Source organism: Mus caroli, unplaced genomic scaffold (assembly GCF_978045245.1).
Source record: "Mus caroli unplaced genomic scaffold, Mus_caroli_1 scaffold_6, whole genome shotgun sequence".
Lineage (NCBI taxonomy): Eukaryota > Metazoa > Chordata > Mammalia > Rodentia > Muridae > Mus > Mus caroli.
In genome coordinates, this window is record NW_028227261.1 from 36,804,256 (window position 1) to 36,827,519 (window position 23,264).

Genomic DNA, 23,264 nt, shown 5'->3' on the forward strand with positions numbered 1-23,264 from the left:
ATCCCTGATCTCGGAGACCAAAGACCACACCCCATGTGTTTCCTGCTTCCTTTCCACCTCCCACAGATGGACAATCATTCAAATACTTCCTCTACAACATGCAGCCACTCCCAAATGTCGGTGCAGAGCCTCAACATGTGTTCCAGTTATACTGCCATCCACACATCCAAACACCAAGTTTCTAAACATTGTAACCCAAAGCCAATGACCACAGTCAGGGTTACTGAGGCTAGAACTGTCCTCTGCTCCAAAGCAACAGCAAAGGCTCCGCTGGCTTCCCACAGGTTGGTTCCTGAAGTTCCCAAGAATGTCTCCTTGGAAAAAAATCATGAAGTGTTGTCTAACTGTAACAGATAGCCTGGCTTCATCAAGCAATCTGAAAACTATGCTGCCAGAGCCCCCTTGTGAGCCATTTTGCAGGACCTTGTTAGGGCAAGCAGAGGCAAACAAGAGAACCCACAGGTTTCAGTATGGTCCGGTCTATAAGCACAAGCAAGGAAGTAATTAACCAGGCAAACACTGGGGAACTTGATCCCTTCATGAAAGGACAACCAGTCTCAATTGATTCTTGCAGAAAGGCCAGTCCTGACAGCGCAGCCACTGAAGCCTAAGGCGGTCTCTGGACAGTCGGCATGCCCGCACAGGCCCTCAGTCTGCCAATCCTGCATCAAAGGTGACACCACGTCTTCAGCCCCAGTCTCATGACTCCTCTTGCCTTCTCTGCTTGGTCCCTAACATAACCTCTTCTACTCTTTAGCTAGAGTGTTCTATCTGGATCTTCTTCCAGAGAAAAACTTCAGGTGCACAAGGTTTTATGACAGCCCCTGTTGGCCCAGAACTTTCTCTATACTTCCAGCTGGCTCCCCAGAGAAAAGGCCCTGATAGATGATCCTGTCCTTAGTGGTCAGTCTAAGAGCAACACTAAATGGACTCAGTAGGGTGTGTGTGTGTGTGTGTGCACTCATGGATTTGAGAGGTAGTAAAGGGTTGGAAGGGAAGAGGGAAATGATATAAAGGAAGTAATCATATATGAAATTCTCAAAAATTAAACTAAAAGAACCTGATTATAAAGCAAGCATGGTGCTGAATGTCTATAGTCTCAGTTCTCAGCAGGGTAATGCAGGATTGTGGTTTTAAGGTCAGCCTGAGCTACACAGTGAATTCCAGGCCAGTCTGTGACCAAGAAACCTTGTCTCAAACAACCAAACCAAACCAAAACACAACAAAGCCACTCTCTTGCCAACACCTGACTGCATGATCAGCGTCTACACAGGTGCCTCCCTTAGACTCTCAGAGGTCAGTCCTACTGTTTGGCTTCTCTTGTTCTTCCTGTTGGAGAAAGAAAAGGGTCGGGGCCAGAAAGGGTTTCTATTTCTGCATTAAGAGATGAAGGGCCACATCCTTGTCTCCAACATTCACTCAACGGGCTTCGATATCCATCTTAATAACAGCATTGCCCTCCCAAGGGAGTTTAGCTTGCAGAAATGGGAAACTCATAATGAGATTCCTCAACTGTGCTGACAGGGGATGCTGCCCTGACAGTCATGTCTTGTGCAGAGCTATAGGAGAGGTATTCTTGGGCCTGAGGTCCCTTTGGTAAGCCTCTAGTCAGCACAGGGCTTCAAGCCCCATGGGAGCAGACTCTGAAGAGAGCCAGGCAGTATCTCAGAGCACAGTGGGATAGTTCCAGGCTTGGTTGTTGTATCTGAGAGATAGAATTGGACCCACACCAAAAAGCTGAGGCTCCTACAATCCCTGGGAGGCTGAGGCAGGAAGATCACAGGTGCTTAATTAGGAACAAAACTTCAGCTTAAGCAGCAAAGGCAGCAGCCCATCTCCAGGCTGGAAGAAAAGTGGTGATAGGGGAAAGCACTGTCCACTCAGTACAGACGCTGCTCAATGAAAGGGCAAGGGGCATAGTGCCAGGAAGGAGAGTGGCTGTCCCATTGTGGACAGTTAAAAAATCTGGCATGCACATTCAGACCCTGTTACTCCTTGTCAAGTCCTTCAAATGCAGCGTATTCAAGACAGGCCAAATATATATATATACACACACACATACATACACACACATATTTTTTTCTATCTACCCATCTCACAAGAGAGGTTTCCACATATGACAGATGTGGAAACTGAGGTACAAAGAAATCAAGTAACTTGTTCAGGGTCATGTAGTATATGACAAAGTCAGGGTGGAAGTCTGACTCCAGAGCCTGTGTTCTTCCTTCTCACATCGAGTTTCCTACAGAGGGTGTCAAACAGGTCAGTGGACAATTAGAGTAAGTGACTCTAGCCCAGTGTCCAACATCTGTCACTAGCTGGGATGGTTAATATTGATTATTAATAAGACCTAAGGTCACCCAGGTGACGAATTTCTGGGCACGCCTGAGGAGATTCTAGATTAGGTTAACAGAAATGGGAAAATCCACTCTAACTGTGGGCACCACCATTCCACAGGCAGGTGTCCCAGAACTGATGGGAAGGGAAAAATGAGCTACGTACCATCATCCATCACTTCCTGCTTCCTTCCTTAGGGTGTAGTCTGACCAACTGCCTCGCACTCCCACCTCCATGCCTTCCTACCATAATGTGTATCCTCAAAATGTAAGGCAAAATAAATTCATCCTTCCTTAAGTTACATTTGTCACAGTATTTTGTTACAACAACAATGTAATCAATAATTTGATGTTCCTTCACAGATGGAAAACAGAACCCAAAGATAGGCAGATTGGTATCAAAACAGAAAATCAGCATTCCAACATAGACCTGATCGGGTATTTACCCAAAAGAAATGAAACCTTCCAGGCACACAAGGACCTGTACATAAATGATCATGGCAGTTTTGTTCACACGAGTTTGAATGTAGTAACAACCCAAACTTCTATCCACAGGTAAATGGATATAAAACGTGGGGGCAAGGATGTAGCGTAGCTGGTAGAGTGCTTGCCTAGCTTGAATGAAGCCCTGGGTTTGATCCCCACTAATGCAAAAACAAAAACAAAAACAAACAAACAAACAAAAAAAAAAACTGAGCACCAAAGCATACACCTGTAACCCCAGAACTTGGGAGATAGAAACAAAAGGGTAAGATGGTCAAAGGCATTCTTGGCTAACTGAGTCAGAGGTCAGCCAACTGACATGTGCTGCCTGCTGAAGCCAGAGTGAGGGTTCTCTGTATGTTAGACCCTTTTGCTCCTCCCCTATCTCTCCCTCTGTCCTCTTCTCCCTCCTTTTCTTCCTTCCCTCTTTCTTTCATTCCACATCATTCTTTCCTTCTTTCCTTCTCTTTCCCTTACTCATTCCTCTTTCCTCTCCTCCCATCTCCTCTTACACTCTCCACTCTCATCTTGTTCTCTCCTTCCAAAGCTTACTACCTCTCTTCCCAGGCCCCAGGATCCCAGGAACTTCCAGCACTGCCACTACAAATTAGTGAGCTAATCAGAAACCCAGACTTCCTGCTTCCCAGCCTATTTCAAAGGGCAGATGCTCTAAGGAACTGGCCAGTGACCTACAGAGAAGGCTGGCAAGCCTACAAAGCTTTCACTGACCTCTGCGTAGCTTCTTCTGCCTCCCAGGTACAATCTCATGCATTCAAAATAAAAGACCACCTTTCTATGGATCACTAGGTATGAAAAAGGAGGAAGAGAGTTTGCCTCTGGTAAGGAAAACAAGCCACTCTTCCTTTTCTTGAACCCTGAATTATTGTCTCGTCCATTTGGGAATGGGAAGTGGAGGTGGGGTTGCAGCCCCAGACTCAACTAGGTGATTTCTTTCCATCTTAAGCTCTAGGAAGCAGGGATGGAAAGAGGGGCCCCTTATCCATCCAGTGCTTATATGACCATCAAAGACAGTCTCTTCCCGGCACGTATCAACCTTGCTTGGTGAGAATGAATAAAGATGTTCAAGAACCCAGGGATAGGAACAGAAATAAGATTGGCATTGTTAGCTCCCCAGGGCTGCAGGAGGTCCCTGGCAACCAGGAAGCCCATCTGCTGTACCCTCCCTCCCCAACAGTGGGGTCACAGGAAGGGAAGGGGACAATAATAAACCAACTGCCCTTGCTCCAAAGTGTTTGAGGAAGTGAGCAGCAGGGCCCACCTGCCTGGGAACAGGCCACAGCAGAGTCACTCACCAGTCAAGGCCTCTTGGATAGAGTGTTATGAGGTTCCTCGGCCAAGAGCCCTGGGAGATGAGTTCAGCCGTGTGCAGCACAGACACATGGGCAAGGGAACGGGGCTGAGGATGCCAGCTGACTCCCACCTCCCTGTTTGCTAGAAGGCGAGAGAATCAGTCCAGGAGAACTACTGGATACCTTCAATGTATCACCACATACAAAAGAGTGAAACCCTAAAATCCCTAGCATACTGAAACTGAATACATGAGGGTAGTGTGGAGGTAGATACTTTGCCATGCTATGATCAGGAAGAAAAGAGGCATCTATAAAAGAAAAGCTAAATTGTCCTGGGTCTTGAGTCTACCTCTAAGCCTGATTTTCTCTACTTCAGGTCTGGGGTGGCAGGGAGCTGCATCATACGAAAGCAGAACAGTCAATGCATGAAGCTGAAAACCAGCCCAAATCCACCTGTTCTCTCAATTTACCATGGAGAAAGAATTGAGTCCCTAGAGACTACTTTTGCATATAAGGGCAAAACTGCTGATTACAACTCAGAATCACTTACTGCTGCCTTCATAAAACTTTTTTTTTAATTAGATATTTTCTTTATTTACATTTCAAATGTTATTGCCTTTCCCAACTTCCCCTCCAAAAACCCCCTATTTCATCCCCCCTCCCCCTGCTCATCAACACACACACTCCCACTTCCTGACCCTGGCATTCCTCTATACTGAGGCATAGAGCCTTCACAGGACCAAGGGTCTCTCCTCCCATTGATGACCGACTAAGCCATCCTCTGCTACATGTGCAGCTAGAGCCATGAGTCCTACCATGTGCTTTCTTTGGTTGATTGTTTAATCCCAGGGAGCTCTGGGGGTACTGGTTTGTTCATATTGTTGCCCCTCCTAGGGGGCTGCAAATCTCTTCAGCTCCTTGTGTGCTTTCTCTAGCTCCTTCATTGGGGACCCTGTGCTCTGTCCAATGGATGACTGTGAGCAGCCACCTCTGTATTAGTCACTGGCATAGCCTCTCAGAGGACAGCTATATCAGGCTCCTGTCAGCAAGCTCTTGTTGGCATCCACAATGGTGTCTGGGTTTGTTGTTTGTATATGGGATGGATCCCCAGGTGCGGCAGTCTCTGGATGGTCTTTCCTTCAGTCTCTGCTCCATACTTTGTCTCTGTAACTTCTTTCTTGGGTATTTTGTTCCCCCTTCTAAGAATGATAAAAGTATCCACACTTTGGTCTTCCTTCTTCTTGAGTTTCATGTGGTTTGTGAATTGTATTTTGGGTATTCCAAGCTTCTGGGCTAATATCTACTTATCAGTGAGTGCATATCATGTGTGTTCTTTTGTGATTGGGTTACCTCATTCAAGATGATATCCTCTAGATCCATCAATTTGCCTAAGAGTTTCATAAACTCATTGTTTTTAATAGCTGTGTAGTACTCCGTATATAAATGTACCACATTTTCTGTATCCATTCCTCTGTTGAGAGACATCTGGGTTCTTTCCAACTTCTGGCTATTATAAATAAGGCTGCTATGAACATAGTGGAGCATGTGTCCTTATTACATGTTGGAACATCATCTGAGTGTATGCCCAGGGTATATGAGTGGTATTGCTGGATCCTCCGGTAGTACTATGTCCAATTTTCTGAGGAACGGCCAGACTGATTTCCAGAGTGGTTGTACCAGCTTGCAATCCCACCAGCAATGGAGGAGTGTTCTTCTTTCTCCACATCCTTGCCAGCATCTGCTGTCAGCTGAGATTTTGATCTTGGCCATTCAGACTGGTGTGAGATGGAATCTCAGGGATGTTTTGATTTGCATTTCCCTGATGACTAAGGATGTTGAACATTTTTTTAAGGTGCTTCTCAGCCATTTGGTATTCCTCAGTTGAGAATTCTTTGTTTAGCTCTATACCTCATTTTTAATAGGGTTATTTGGTTCTCTGGAGTCTAACTTCTTTTACTGCCAGGCTAAAGCACACTGACAACCAACACATTTCCATTAGCCTTGGAGAAGCCTGAAATGCTGCCTTAGGAAGAACAGACCATCCTCTCGGCCAACTAGATCAGACTGACCACTGCAAACGCTGAGGGGATATAGACATCCTGCCACGGGCTCGGCAGACTCTTCCGTGGTTGGTAAATATTAAGATCCATTGTGGTGTTAAAGATGACCCAAAGGACTAGAATTTCCTAGTAGAAATTTCCTGGTAAACAGTACCAACTTACTGGGAACAATTAATACAAATGGGTATAATAGGGAAAAAAAACATCTTTCTGAATGACTAATGAGCTGGAATTTTTTGTGAGAAATGTGAGCAAGCAAAACAAAACAAAAACTGCAGTCTAGAAAGGCAGCCAAATGCAGTATGCCAGCTTGAGGACTTTTGCAGATAATAGCGACCTTGAGCTTCGTTTTTTGTGGGAAGAGGCGACAAGAGAATTTCCCCTGACTGTGAAGATTAAGTATGAGATAGTAACATACACTGAACACCTTGTGAAACCATGGAATACTGAAGACAAACACCAAACATTTAAATGTAGCTTAAAATGAAAAAAAAAATTATTCTCAAAGGAAAACCAAGACTGACACTAGCTATGAAAGGTGACAATGAGACAAGGTGACACAGTGACAAGCAGAATAACCTTTGAGGAGAAAAAGACAATTTAGACCTTTATCCAACAACAAATAAAAATCTTTCTCAAAAACAAGCAAACAAAGACATAAGGGTGTTTTTAACTTCTCATTAAGAAAATTATAATAATATTTCAAGTTCTAACAGAAAATATTAAACAAAACAAAGTGGGTAGAATTATGTGAATATTAGTCCATATAAGATTCAAGACTAAAAGAATCACAAAAGAAAAATGATCTACTTTGTTATGCAAAATTCAATTAACATGAAGTACAAAATTATTCTAAACTCATGCAGGCTTCTAATAACAAGGGCTCAAAATACATGAAAACAAAAAATGGAAAGACTACAAAAGGGAAATCAAATCTATAATCATACAGGAGACTTTACTGTACTTCTCTCAATAATTAGTCAAACAAACCAGAAACAGTGAAGATAGAAAGGATGGGACCAACATAATCCAGAAGCTTGCTAAGAACTTGCACATAATTCTTGCATATGTTATTATGTATATAGAACTTATATAGTAGACTCATATAACATGATGAAAATTGATCACACCCTTAACTTTATCATTAATGTGTCTTAAAGTTGGGCTTTAGCCCAACTTCATGTCTTTAATACCAGCACTCTAGAAAGTGGCAGGCAGATCTCTTTGAGTTCAAGACTGGCCTGTTCTACATAGTAAGTTTTAAGCATACATTTGTGATTTAACATAAAATTAGGTTAGAGGTTAATAGCATGTTTGGAGCAGAAACTGAAGGAATGACCATCCAGAAACTGCCCCACCCAGGGATCCATCCCATAAACAACCACCAAACCCAGACACTATTGCAGATGCCAACAAGAGCTTGCTGACAGGAACCTGATATAGCTGTCTTCTGAGAGGCTCTGCCAGTACCTGACTAATACAGAAGTAGATGCTCACAGTCATCCATTGGAAGAGCACAGGGTCCCCAATGAAGGGAGCTAGAAAAAGTACCCAAGGAGCTGAAGAGATTTGCAGCCCCCTAGGAGGAAAACAATATGAACTAATCAGTATCCCAGAGCTCCCTAGGACTAAACCATAAACCAAAGTGGTGGGACTCATGGCTCTAGCTGCACATGTAGCAGAGGATGGCTTAGTCAGTCATCAATGGGAGGAGAGACCCTTGGTCCTGTGAAGGCTCTAAGCCCCAGTGTAGGGGACTGCCAGGGCCAGGAAGCAGGAGTGGGTGTGTTGGTGAACAGGGGGAGCAGGGATGGAATAGAGGATTTTCGGAGGGGAAACTAGGAAAGGGGATAACATTTGAAATGTAAATAAAGAAAATATCTATTTTTTTTTAAGAAGTTTATAGCAGGAAGGTAACAAGCAAAATGAGTACCTAGATTTCTAAAAAAAAAAAAAAAAAAATGTAGTGGAAACTATACTTAAAACCAAATGATATAAAGGTAATACATGTCAGAGACATGTAACAAATTAAAGTAGAAATGTGAAGTTGATGCTGTTCATAATGGGAAAAACTTTGAAAATTAAAAAAACATTCAAAAGAAGAGATAACAGTATCTCAAAGCTAACAGGAGAAAATTTAAAACTCATATAAAAATGCATTTTCTGGAAAATAAATGATAAGATCATGAACAACTGGTTCTTTAAAGCTATGACAAATTCTTAGAAGACTACAGAACCAGGAAGTGCATTGGTTGTGGAAATGAGGAGACACAACTACAGACCCAACAGAACTTAAAAGATACACACCTGTTAAAAACAAGTTGATAGCAAAGGTTTAAAAGTCAAATAAAATAGAAAAGATGGTTTACCAAAATTGAGTCAAGAAAAAATTAAAACCTGATTATCCACTAACTACTGAAGAAGTTAAAAATTTCAAATTTTCAGGGGAAAAAATAGTACCAGCCATACAAAAGCCCTTCTCAGGAAAAGGAAAAGAGAAACTGTTAAGCCTAGCTCAAACTCAATATAAAACATGACAAGGAGAGGATGAGGAGTGAAAATCACAACACAGATGCAAAACTTCTAAGCAACATATAACCAAAACGAATCTAGGAATATATACAAACATGAACCTGTTATGATAAATAAAGTGCACTCTAGGCAAGCAAGATTAATTTAATATTAGACAATCAGTTCACCATATATTAACAAATTTAAGGAAGAAAAAATACATAAATCTCAATAAATATAAGAAAAGTAATTTTCAAAATTTCATTAATTTTGTGGTTGTTGTTGTTGTTAAGCCTTAAAAGACCAGGCAAGACAACTAAGCAAGAAAAGGCACTTACAGCCTCCTGCAAGCTGTCTCATGGCATGTACACATGCATGCACACACACACTAAGTATAAATAAAATAAAATATTTAATGCCCCAGTACAGGGGAACACCAGGACCAAGAAGTGGGAGTGGGTGGGTAGGGAAGCAGGGGGTGGGGGGAGGGTATGAGGGACTTTTGGGATAGCATTTGAAATGTAAATGAAGAAAATACCTAATAAAAAATTGGAAAAAATATTTAAAGCCTTCACAGATTACAGAAAAAGGACAAATCCTTACTTTGATGATAAATATCAAATTCACAGAAAATGTTCGGGGGACATGAAAGAAAAAGCCTGAAACTTCTAGAAGACAGTGTTTCTCTTCAGAATGTCCTTAAAATATGAAATGTTTAATGACAAAGGAAAGATAGATATGTCTTTATTACTTTAAATCAAGACCTTCCATTTCTTTAAAGATACTTTATAAGACTGAAGGAGTCATGAATGAGAAGATACTTGCATACAGAAGAGCAACAGCTTTGAGAATAGAAAGAACTCTGACATAACTAGAAAAATGTATAGAACACTGATTTAAAATAAACAGTCTAAAGATGTGGAAGGTTCTTCTCACACACACACACACACACACACACACAATCTGGAAGGCCAGCAACTCATACAAAGTTCTGAAACGATCAAATATATACAACCTTTCGTCTCAGCTCCAAACTTTGTCTCTGTAACACCTGCCATATCCGGGGAATCCATCCCATAATCAGCTTCCAAACGCTGACACCATTGCATACACTAGCAAGATTTTGCTGAAAGGACCCAGATAGAGCTGTCTCTTGTGAGTCTATGCCGGGGCCTAGCAAACACAGAAGTGGATGCTCACAGTCAGCTATTGGATGGATCACAGGGCCCCCAATGAAGGAGCTAGAGAAAGTACCCAAGGAGCTGGGGGGAACTGCAACCCTATAGGTGGAACAACAATATGAACTAACCAGTACCCCCCGGAGCTCATGTCTCTAGCTGCATATGTATCAGAAGATGGCCTAGTCTTCCATCAGTGGAAAGAGAGGCCTATTGGTCGTGCAAACTTTATATGCCTCAGTACAGGGGAACACCGGGGCCAAGAAGTGGGAGTGGGTGGGTGGGAGAGTGGGTGGGGGAGCATGTGGGGGACTTTTGGGATAGCATTGGAAATGTAAATGAAATAAATACCTAATTATATATATATATATATATATATATATATATATATATACACACACACACACATACATACAACCAAATAAGCTATTGTTACACTCCATAAGACTGACAAAAACATCTGGCAATATCCTACAAAATACAAAGCATTGGCAAGAGTATGAAGCAACACAGACAATTCTACACTGCAGCAGGATGTGTGTGTGTGTGTGTGTGTGTGTGTGTGGCACAACAGAAATTAATTTTTTATTGAGGTGAATTCGCACAAGCTAGTAGAAATTAATTTGAAACTACTGTATAGCATTGAAAACATTCACAGTTTGTGACCAGTAAATTCTACTATTGTGTTTATTCCGTGAATGAAGGTACATGCTCAGCAGGGGTGTTGAACAGAAATGCTTAGAGTTATACTGTTTGCAACAGTACAAAATCCTGGGAACCTGCTTATTCATACTAAGATAGTTGTGAACCATGATGTGCCTGTCTTATCCCATAAATGAAGACATTCTAGCCACAGTCAACAACGTGAACAGCCCAAGGAGTAAAGCATCCAAGCACTGGTTGGCTCCCACAGTCTTACAGCCCTGCCTTGGACCTCAGAGAGGGGGGAGGCCTCAGAGAAGCGTCAGAGTTGCACGCAGGATTGATCAGGTAAGGAGCAATTTGCTGGAGATAGCCCAGCTGTTTGTCAATCAGTGCAGCCTGACTGGTGCTCCTGGGCCACATTTATTAGACACCAGAACAACAAAATACCAATATGATTCCATTTCTTATATGGCACCACAAACTGAGCAAGATATTGTTTATAGACACAAATATAAGAGGAATAAAGAAAAATAAGGGGCAAGACATGGAGATGTCTGAGAAATGGTTGCCGGCGAGAAGTGGAGATGAAATGGGATGGATGGAGGAGGCGGCTTCTACCTTTCTTTCTCTCAAGTGGACAAGGGAGTACTGAGTCCTGTCAGTAATGTTTTCCCTTAGATACAATTTATACATGTATGATTTAAATACTTCACTATATGTCGTCTCTATTGCTTTTTCCCCACTACAATTAATTTAAAAGAATAAGAGAGTCAGCTCAGTTGCCGGGAAAGATTCCCCACATGGTGACTGATAGCGGCTGGCTCTTCCCCATCATGTCAGAGACACCCTGCAAGGATGCCCACTGAGCAGAGAGTGGAATCCAGAGCACAGGAGGCTCCAGCTCTCCCATTTGCTGCAATCATAATTATGCTTTAAGAAAGCTCTTGAAATCATTTCCACTTTAGAAGTCTTTAAAACAAGGGCAGGGAGCAAGTGGCTGCTGCCATTTCTCTTCCCTGGCTTTTGTCAGTTGGGTTCATTAAGGCGTGCTTCACTGTGGGTGGTCCAGCACCTCGCCAAGGTCTGCTGAGTCAGGGAGGCTCTAATACTGTATTAAGTCTATTCTGAGGGCCAAGGAGTTGGGACGTTGTGGGGAATGCATACATGCTCCTCTTTTTCTGGCCACCCCAGCAGGCAGGCATTTGTAGTTAAAATTCACTCTCTGAGTTCCTTGTGATGGACCCCTAAGAGCCATGCCATGCCAATTTTATCTGAAACCAAATGTGTACTTTGTGTAACAAAGCCACAGCTTAGAGGGACCAATGGTCTGGGCCTTCTCCAAAGTGCAATATGCTCATCCCAAAATATCAAAAGACACACAGAAATAAATCCTCATATGAGAACCGCAACTTGTAAAGGCAAGGTGCTGGTGGTTCCCACCTCTCCTCTGGCGTCTGAGCTGCAGCCACAGCCAGAGGAAGTGAAGAGACTATGCTATCTTTTTTTCTGCATTTCCAAATGTGGGCCTTGGTCAGGAGTCTGAGATGTAGTGGTCAAGGACCTACCACATTAGATCTTTAAAAGGTTTTCAAAGTCCTCCTTGTCTCTGTCAAAGGCGTTCATTTCTTTCAGGACTCATTAGCTTCACCACCTCATGTTGGGCCTGGAAATGCAGTCAATAACTGAAGGGACTAAAGTTATTCATAGACTCAACTGAATATGTCATGTTATTTTTAATATGTGTATATGTGTTCATGTTCATATGTAGGAGTATATGTGTGTACATGTGTGTGTGTGCATGCACATGTTCATGTGTATGTGTGCATGTGTATGTATGCAGAATGCACATGGAACCAGAAGACAACCTCAGATGTCATTCCTCAGGTACCTGGCCCGGACCTCACCAAGTAGCGTAGGCTGCCCAGCCAATGAGCACAAGGGATCCCCCATCTCTGCCTCCCCAGCAATGAGATTTTTAAATCCCTCACCACTATGCCTGACTGCTTTTAACCACATCTAGAGACTAAACTCAGATCCTCATGCTTGCAAGGCAAACACTTTGCCAAATGAGCCCCTCACACATCATTTGTAATACTGCTTTCATTTGTTCTTTTCATTATTCCTTCACTGGATTTTCTTTGGATCCAGTTATGTAAACATGTGTGGTTTTTGTTTTTGTTTTGTTTTGTTTTAAGGTTAACCCCAAACTTCTATTCCAAGGGCCCTCGATGCTCAGAGAGATCCCAAGATCCCTGTGCTTCACTCTGCTTCACTCCTTACGTTTGAGGGCTAGTCTTGGCTCATGCCTCAAACTCCAGTTGGCATTCAGGAACACTTAGTGATGAGGGGAGGAGCCCCTCACTCATATATAAGTTCATCTATCTTTTTCAGAGCCCATACTTGCCATCCCACTTCCCAAGCAAGTGTTCTCAACAGTGACCCAGCAGGACAGCCCTGTGGATAGGGAGGGGCCTTCAGTCACTTCACATCACCAACTCCCGTACTCCACCTTGGGATTTCATGGAATCGCTTCTCTTTAGCTCATCACAATGATGCCCCTTCCCTTGAAGACCCACATCTTTAAATACTTCTGGACATTTCTAGCTATATCTAATGACCTGAAATGGGCATTTTCTTTCAGAGACGGGATCTGATAATAAATGTATGCATTCAGACCTTAAGCATTGCTGTTCACTTGCTTTTTGTTAGGTCCTCACATTTTTCCACAGATGGACCAAACTGTAAAAACTACTCTTTCCAAATTCATGGACCTTCCTTTTCTTCCACTTGTGCTCTTCCTGTTGCCTTTGTGTTAGAGAAGAATTGCAGCTGAGCACATGGGCAGAGGGTTGGGCCACATTCTGTGTGCTCACATAAGTCAGACATCCTTCCAGTTCTGAGCACAATGTCTGAATTGAATAATCCCCACCACTAAACCTGGGGTGTGGTCCTAACATCTTGAACTCGTTTATCCAATGGAGCAGTACAGTGGCAGTGGTCAACCTTCCTTCCCTAAAAAGGCATAAGAAGTTATGCCACCAGAGCCCACCTCTTCTACCCGAGTCCACCATCAGCCCTCTTTCAACTGTAGCACAATGTCACTGGCCTAGAAGGCTGGAGTGTATCTCTCACCACAGGAAGGCACATGAAAGTTCCAAGATCATTTTCTCAGGATTCTCAAACATTAAATCAAAACTTCTCTAGTAATATATAGCACAGTCCTATTAAATGCCAACCAAAGGTCACCAAGTTCCCAGCAGGACTTTATAGTTATTCTATGATTTGATTGACAAGCCTCTGGCTATCCAGAAACTTTAGGGGATTCTGGTAGGCAGGCTATTTTCTTAAATAGCTGCATTTTCTCTCCAAACACCATGGTAAACAGAAACCAACCACAACTCATTTGGTTTGTGCTCCTGACCCATATGCCCTCGTAAACAGGGCACAAAAACATCCATTAAACTGCTCTTGGTATACACGGGTCAAAAGATGCATCAAAATATATAACATTTTAGTAAGTTGCTTATATGCTTCTGCTAATCTTAAAAGTCCTCATTTTGGATTCTTATAGCCTTTAGACATAATTTTTCAGTTTCTCCTGTTTCTAGCTTTATTATTTTTATTATTGGTATACACGGGTCAAAAGATGCATCAAAATATATAACATTTTAGTAAGTTGCTTATATGCTTCTGCTAATCTTAAAAGTCCTCATTTTGGATTCTTATAGCCTTTAGACATAATTTTTCAGTTTCTCCTGTTTCTAGCTTTATTATTTTTATTATTACTGATGTTTGATTAAAAAAACTTCCCTAACCCTTTCGCCCAGCTTTAATGATTTCTCCAGATTTTCTAAGTGCATTTAGCAAGGCGCTTAGAATTTTAAATTAAATGCTGAGTCCTGAAAGAGGGTCTGAAATTCGCACCAACAATAGAAGCAGGGTGAAGTTCACACCCACAGCCTTGTGATGGCTGTCTCTCTGCTTTACACCTCACGGCTGTGCAGTCCAGACTGGGTGGCACCCACAATGCCTCCCAGCTGCAGAGCGCAAGGCACTTTCTGATCTATCTCATCCTCGTCTCAAAGTTCTAGTCCTTCCACCAGTGTTACAGATGAAGAGCAGAGCAGCTTGCTCAGGGAGCCAGGTTCCCTGCCCTGCCTGTCCTGGTACAGTTAGGGAGTGGTAAAATGTGCCCTGACTCCCTGTGGGGTAGTAGACTGGAAACCGGTCTGTCAGGGCCTAAGGGAATAAATAAATAAATAAATAAATAAAACCCTGAAAGACACCAAGGAACTTGCTGAGCAGGAAGAAAGACAAGTTGAAAGCTATCTAGTTGTCACACAGCTTTCTTAATGTTATCTTCCATCAAGTTGGATCTTGGAATCTGCCAGGACTTCAGACTAAATGTATCTCCTCTTGCCTGAACCTTTCACACACTAAATGCCTCCCTGGCTCATTTGGCAGGGGTCCAAGAGCAGCTTACACTTCTGCACTCTGAGGAGGGTGGCCACTGCTGTAATACAATGGGCGGAGACAGCTTGACAATAGTGCCAATTGAGTACATCTTGATCTATAGAGCTCACAGTAGTAGTTAGCCTTTAAAGCAACAACGCTCCCATCACCCCCGCCCCCACCAGCCAACTGCTGTACCCGAGTCTTGAGGACCAGAAAATAATTTTAGCCTTAGGAGGTCAGATGTAGTCACCAGTTTAACAAACCTGCCCACCAGCCCCAGGAGGAACAGATAAGGAACATGACCGCTGTCTCTATATTAAGAGCTCTGTGAACTGTGGGTACTTTACAGAGTTGGGTGGAAGGGAGAGCTAAACTCTCCTGCCTGCAGAGCTCCTCACAGGACAGCTATCCTCCTACCTTGTAAAACCTCCAATATTGTAATGCAAGGATGGAAAGGGTATCCAGCTCCCAAGGCTGTACTCAAGCAGGTCCACCAACACGGGGCTCGCTCCACCCCAGAGGAAAACTGCCACGGGGAGCAAGACAGACTTCTCTTTGGCCCTTCCTCTGGAGGCACCTAAGTGGCTACCCTAGACCCAGTGTCCTTTATCCTCCTGAGTTAGGAACCTGAGGGCCCTGCAGAGGTGGTTGTATCCTTCTCCATGAACAGAGAGGGGTGAGATTACAACACAAAGTTCAGACAAGCATCACCTGGGCAGAAATCAGTGGGAAAGTTTCAGATCAACATCAACCCAATTCTGAGACCTCTGTCCTCAAGCAAGAATCCTGCTCTTTGCCTGTGTTCTTGACCCTCAAATTGTTCAAATGATTCTTCCTTGTCCCCACATGCTTCCTGCTGTCATCCCACACATAATTACATAAAGACATTATAAACAACAAAAGCACCCAACTTGAGTGCAGAGGACTGATGCTAGTATTTGGGCACAGGGTCTGATCATTAGTTGGGATTACATAACTACAGAAACATGGGTTGGAGAACACTTCTGTAGAGGTTAGTTCAACGCCTTGTTCTCTTTCTCCCATCCCTCCACTCCCCACCCCCACCCCAACAACAGAAGGCAAGCCTGGGTTAAAAAAAAAAAAATCAAAACATGCCTGATATCTCCGGGGCACCTGGCTACCGCCTTGCAAAACCAAAAGCTGCCAGAACTTTCAAGATGCAAAGCACAAAGAGGACCACAGTACCACTCCTCTAAGCCAGCAGGTTCTTGTGCAAACATTGTCCCCAAAGTTCAAGGGCAGGTCAAGCCACAGAAAGGGTCCTGACCCTGACAAGCAGTATAAACCAAACCAGCCAGCTTCAAGGAAGTCCATACAGATCTCTGAGTTCCTCTACTCCACTACTTCTGTCCCAGCCACTAGTCCGGTTGCCCATCACCTCCCCAGGGGCCGTTTGTCACCAGCAGTGTTCCCATTTTAAAATATGGTGAAATGTGGGACATCTAGGAAGGGGCACCTGCTTTATTAGTGACAGGGCAAGACATCCCCCCAACCCCCACTCCCACTTCAGTTTGGTGTGGTGTCATGTGCTTTGGGGAGAGGACTGACAAGGTGTGATTCTCCCCTCACCCCCCACCCACCCCCGTGGAATCGTTTTCAGGGGGAGGCAGGATTGTGAGCAGGGAGAAAAATCTCTCCCTTCGGTCCTGGCACCCAGCATCAGACCAATATGATCCTTCTACCAAGCACTAACAGACATCTCTGGGGCCTGACCCTTCCTAGAGCAGCAGCCTGGCCCAGGAGCCAGGACTGCAGCGCAACGCAGCCGAGCTATCGCGGGGGCACGCGGCGCGCACAGGGTTACAGCCCAGCCACGGCTGCGACTGATTGACGCGCGGGGGTCACTTGAGGTTCGCGCTCCCCCAGCCAGGCCGAGCGCGCAGCCCACCGCGCACACCGTGGCCACCCTGCCAGCCCCGCCACGGCCACCCAGACACCTGGCGTGAGAAAGGCAGCGACAAAATGGAATCCCAGCACTGTGGCACTTCCCGGTGGCGGCCGCGGGAGAAAACACAATCAGGGAAAAATAAAGCGCAAGGAATCCATCCGCGGAATAAAAACCCAGAGTCCCCTACCTTCAGCCTTGGGGTAGCAAGCTGGTCCTGTGTGTTCTCTGACCCACGGATCCAGCACCCTTCTTCAATTATTCCGGTCAGTCGGGATATTGTGCATTTTTTTCATAAACACCTGTTTCAAGTAAGGGGTAAAGACCTTATTGAAGGAATTGCTCTTAAGAAATAATCTGTGCGTATGTCTGTCCATCCAGGCGTGCATGCGTGTTTGTATACACACATATGCACACGGAATACTCATGTACACTGGAGCACCAAACTAGGCAGGGGGATAATGGGAGAGTCGGCTGGTGGTGAGCATGCTCGCGCCGGGAACAGATCCACCCTCTGTTATTCCTCTGAATAAATATAAATCACGATCAGAAACCCAAACAGAAGCATCCCTCTTGAATTCCTGCTGGAAACACGGAATAAATTCAGCCCGCAGACACAGAATCTAATCAGCAGCTGCTTTCTGAATCCAGAGCCAACCCATGCCCCGCTTGTCTTTTCCACTAGGAGTCCAGACCTTTTTTTTAAAAAGGGGTTTTAACCTTTTAAAGATACAGTACACCAATTATCACTTGAATAGCATGGCTGGGAATACTGAAAGAAGGCAGCACCAGGCCTATTGCCACACAGGGCAAATAGCAGGCAGTAACAATGTACATTGACATCCATATATCTGCACACATGGATAATACATTACATGGTGGGAGAAACATATGCAAATACAGGATATAAGCAAAGCACATGTTTATTGCATGATGGGCTTCCCAATGATAAATAGCACTGCACATGAACACTTCTAAACATTCATGTCTAATAGGTCAGATTCTCAGCAGACTTTTCAAGACAGGGGTCACCCCTCTGGGGTCCCTTATTGCTCCTGAAGGGCCAGAGTGTCACTGCTGAAGGCAGTGAAGTGTCTAAGTGTCTAAGCTCACCCTCCACCTCTAGCTTAATCCCAGAACATGCCTCCCTGCCCTGCCCTGCCCTGCCCTGCCCTGCCCTGCCCTGCCCTGCCCTGCCCTGCCCTGCCCTGCCCTGCCCTGCCCTGCCCTGCCCTGCCCTGCCCTGAAGTCTCAGGGAACTGAAAGGTATTCCCAGCCCAAAGGATGGTTCTGGCACCATTTCTGATCCACCTTGAGATTCAGTCCCAGATCCCATTCTAGGACAGGTTTTCTTCTACTTACATCGGAAATTGAAACTGCCACCTGGGCTTTCGTATTTGACTATTCTGATCTGGCTCCTCTTTAAATTCTTGTTAGCAAGGTTTCATTGCTGTCATTGTTCTGTTTTTAACTTTTTTTTTTGGGGGGGCGGAGTGGAGGGGGGAGGTTGGAACAAAGTTGAGCATGAAGGTTGAACAACAGTGTAGGGAGATAAACCACCCCCAGCCTAAAATGTGCATGCCAACTACTTTAGCCACCCAGATGGCATCTAATCCAGTTTTGTTTTAGCTTTTAAAGAGGAACCACTGAGAAAAAGCAAAAAGTAACTTTACTCTTATTTGAAAGGGAGATCAGTGTCTTCCAGCCAAGAGCCCCAGAGGATCATCCCAGGCTTGCTACCTGCCTCTTGCTCCTGACCATCAGCAGGCTCCTCCATCACTGTGTGCCTAGGGCCACTCTAGGAAAGGTCCCTCCAGCTTTAGCCCCAGCTCTCATTCCCTCTCCTGGTCCTGCCAGGCAGACCACTGAAACCCATGCCTGGCTCTCTCTTACCTAGCCCTGTTTGCCTCACCCTCCCAGCCAAAACCAGCCCCCTCCCCTCCCAGACTCTTTAGAGAAAATTATCATATTTCATGTATCATCGTCCTGGCTAGCTGAGTCTGTCACTGATTGGTTGGGCACTGGCAGCCGGAAATGTCACCAGCCACACAGCATGGAGCTAGCTCTCCTGTGGCTACCACAGACCTGAGCTTAGGAGGCTTGGTGACAAGGCACAGACCTACCACAGGGAGCCTGTCACTCTTCTCAAAGCCTCTCTTCTACCCAGACCTGAGGGATGGGGGGGTGGGAGGAAGGAGGCAGGAGTGTCTGCCACTGTGGTATTAAAGGAAGAGGAGCTGCATGTTGTGAAAAAATGAAAGATGTCTCTATCCCTGGTGAAAGATCTAGGAAGTGTTCCTGACGAAAGCATTCTTTCTTCACATTAAAAAATCAGGAAGACTCAAGAAAACAATTTTTATTTTCTGCTGATCCTCTCCCTCTAATACTACAGCATCAAGCAAGAATCATAATATGGTCAAGCTGTCAGGAATTCAGAAGGAGATTTGAGCCCTCTCCAAATCTCTTTTAAGGGCCCAGCTCTCAATTGCCCCTGCTTGGCCTTCCTGCACTCTGAAGCCCACAGCTTTTTAAGACTCAATTGTCTTTGTAGAGACCCACAGGAGCCTTGTCTTCTGCAGATTTAAAGCAACTCAGCTCCGCACTTCAGTCATACCTCATCCTGTTCTCTGCCAATGCTAAGCCCCATCTCTCTAGCTTTTTGTGTGGAAGTTGTTCCTCAAACGTTAGTTGTATTTAGGATCGAAAGAAGGACTCTTGCAGGCAGACAGGTCATGTGGTCCAGCCACACGTAGGTTAGAAGCTCTAGACTCCTCCCCTAATTCCACATATAGGCCATTGGTTTGGTGAATGATAAAGGGGGCTCCTATGTTTTCTTGTTCATTCTCCCCCCCAAAAAGCCATTTATGTGACCAAAATGTCAGTGGTCCTAGTGGAAACCAAAGGATTGTACCATCAAGATGTAGGCATTTGAAAGAGTAAAAGATTCGGAGTCGTGAGGTGTGGGGCAGGAATGTTTGTGAAGATTCTGCACAGCAGACCTTGAAGAAGTCATTGCATAGGTTCCCAGGAAAGGGTCCTAGAAGGTTCAGGCTCAGAAGACGGAGGCTGGAGGACGTTTATGGGTATAAAGAAATGCAGAGACAGATCAGGTCATGGGGAGCAAGACCAGCTCACTAAAGACAGAATGGCTAGAAATGGAAGCTTTTTCAGAGCTTCTTTGCAAATTGGGAATTTTGTTCCTGATATAAGTAGGAACTAAAAATGAGGAGGAGCAGGCAGGGTAGGTAGCAGCTCCCTTGGAGGCCACTAAAAATACTCCACATATGCACACAGGAACACACACACACACACACACACACACACACACACACACGAAGGATAAAAGACTTCAGTAACCAGATAAAGCACAGAGCATGTGCAAAGGGGTTGGGATTTCCCAGCAGGAGTTCTGAAGGAATAGCAGCACCAAGGAGAAGCAGAAACACAGAAGCAAAGGGCTGTCCCCTTCAGCTGAAGAGTTGGAGGCAGGTCACAAGGTGTGCTGGCAGCAGCGTTGTTGAGCAAGCAAACACATTCAGAGATGCAGAACCCCAAGAACAAAGAGACACGACCACAAACGTACTCAGAAGGGAGGAGGTGCTGACTGCGTAAAAGAAATAAACTCAGAATGACTTTCTGGTCCCCTTCTAAAATGCGGCTCACAGACACACCTGCACAATGCTTACAGGGGACTCCAAGGAAATGCACTGAAACCAGATTAGCTGTCACACTAGCATTGCCCTCTATGTGATGAAAAAATAGAGACAGGGCATCACTGGCAGACCCTTTATTAAGAAAAGTTTCTGTAGGTAACTTGAGGATCTCTGCTTAAGCAAGGGTGAAAACAGGCCAGGAAAATGAACTCACACAAAGAGAGGTTATTACGTAAGAAATGTAATGTGGAATGAAGCCAGGTAAAATGTAAAGTTGAGTAAAGAATTGACAGCATATAATTATTAAACATTTTGAGAAACAAGAGTCAAATGATTTAAATATGTAGTATTCCCTCTCTTCTGTAACATCACCTGCTAACGATTTCATCACTTACCTATAAAAGAACAGAGAGAGACACAGAAAGGGAGAGGCAGGCAGACAGACAGACAGACTGACTTTCCAGTTTGCAAAGTTTTGATAGAGTATTTGGTTGTAAGTTGTTCTATTTTCTTATTGGTTATTATTACTAACATTCTACAATGTCCAGTCTACCTTCTTACCTACTAACCACCACCTATTTGTTTTTAAAATACAAGTCCCAGAATTAAATTTATATATTAATAAAACTGAGAAATGTTCAATGGAGATACAGAAGCAGAATCACAATAATAACGATAATAACGATGATGATGATGATAAACAAGACTGGAAGGATCATTTTTGCCGGGTAGACAATTCCAGAATGGCTCTTCTTCCAAATACCACGTTAAAGTAACAGTAAGGACTGAGGTTGTAGATGGATGCATGTTTGTTTAGAGATGGTATCTTGCTATGTAGCCCAGGCTAGCCTTAAGCTTCAGGTCCTCCCTCCTTGGCATCCTGAGTGCTGAGTAATACTGGTGTACATAACAGTACCCAGTACAGCTGAAATATCCAATGAGTAAGAAAACAGTAGAAGGGCCACTGGCCGGAAAACCAGGAAAGGAAGAAGAGGCTTATTTGCCAGTTAGAAATACATAACACTTCAGTGTTACAATAACCAAAAGAGCCTCACACTGCGGAACCTGCAAAACAGGCTGGTGGGACTGAATATGGCCAAGAAACAATTTGACTACAGTTTGTCATGTGAAGGTAAGAAATGAAGGCTGAATTTTAAATTCATAGAACAAAGAAATCCTTATCCCGTAACATAATAATAGTATTTGTCTATGGCTTGTTGAAAGAATTGTCTCCTTTAACCCATGCCTTCTTTAAAATCTTTTCTCAGAAAAAGAGACCTCAAAAGATAGATATTATAGTTTATTATTAAGTTATTCGATGCCATAGAGTTATTTTCTAATAGTGTAAAGAAAATCTGAGGTCATCCAGTCTATGCAAAATCGCACTGGGACAGGCTAAACAATGCCCCCCACAGATATGTGCTACCTAACGCCTGGAAAACGAGCATTACCTTATATACAAATGATGTGAATAAATTAGTGCTCTGGATATGGGAAGGTTATTCTAAACAAACTAGGAGAACTCTGCATGGAATCACAAAGATCTTTTGTAAGAGACAGGAAGCAGGCAGAGAAGTCATGGGATTACAGAAGTCAGGATCAGAGGGATGCAGCCAGGCCAGGCCAAGTCAGAGCCATCAAATGTAGGAAAAAACAAGAACAGAATCCCCACCCCCACCCCCCACCCCCCTACCCCACCCCCCACCCCCACCACCAGCCTCTGGAGGGAGCTTAGCACTGTCCCTGTCAACGCTTTATTACCACCCAGTGAAACGGACTGAAGACTTCAGATGTCCAAATTACGAGCAGGTGAACATGTCATCTGACGGCATCAAGTTCATGGTATTCAGTCACAGACTATGAAACCCACCGCAGTGAGAACTGCAGGGATTCCAGTAAGTGTTCCCTCTTACCGGGTGCCAGGCACTACTCCAGGATTTACATATCCAAGCCACTTAATTTGTACACAAGGGGGCAGTAGGGAGTAGTTGTGGCTAAGGCTACTGTAACCTGGGTTATATTGCTTTCTCAGTTGTCAAGCAGAGGTGTTGTGGATTGAACAGGGAAATGTGCCTTCCAGAATCATGCTTTGAACACTCACCCCAGTTTGTGGTGCTACTGAGGAAAAGGGATGGTGCTGAAGAGCCTTAGGTCCTAAAGTTTAGGAGTTAAGGCCTAGCTGGCTGAAGTAGACCACTAGAGAGGGGACTCTGAGGGTGCGGTCCCTAGGTCTGGCCACTCTGCTTCCTTGTCTGCCATAATGGGTCTCTGCCACACACCTCCCCCCTCCCCCCCCGCTGCCATGAATCCCACCGTGCCTTCTCTGCTGTGATGGACTGTACCCTTCCAAACCATAAGCAAAACACAAAACAAAACCTTCCATCTGATAAGTTGTTTCTGTCAGAAATTTTGTTAATAAATATAAGTAAATAAAATCAGCTAATATGAGACATAATGATGACACCTACTGTCTTAGTCAGGGTTTCTATTCCTGCACAAACATCATGACCAAGAAGCAAGTTGGGGAGGAAAGGGTTTATTCGGCTTACACTTCCATACTGATGTTCATCACCAAAGGAAGTCAGGGCTGGAACTCAAGCAGGTCAGAAAGCAGGAGCTGATGCAGAGGCCATGGAGGGATGTTCTTTACTGGCTTGCTTCCCCTGGCTTGCTCAGCCTGCTCTCTTATAGAACCAAGACTACCAGCCCAGAGATAGTCCCACCTAC

At 44.3% G+C, this 23,264-nt stretch overlaps 2 protein-coding genes across 2 annotated transcripts in view; both read right to left on the minus strand.

Moving 5' to 3' along the window:
• Positions 1 to 17,558, minus strand: part of Hivep3 (HIVEP zinc finger 3) — a 314,456-nt gene extending 296,898 nt beyond the window's left edge. The window contains exon 1 of the mRNA XM_021160203.3: positions 17,075 to 17,558. The gene's annotated coding sequence lies outside the window, so the exon portion shown is untranslated. The remainder of the gene's footprint in view (positions 1 to 17,074) is intronic.
• The window catches only part of LOC147004222 (uncharacterized), a 147,264-nt gene that overhangs the window by 40,133 nt on the left and 83,867 nt on the right, over positions 1 to 23,264 (minus strand). The window lies entirely within an intron of this gene.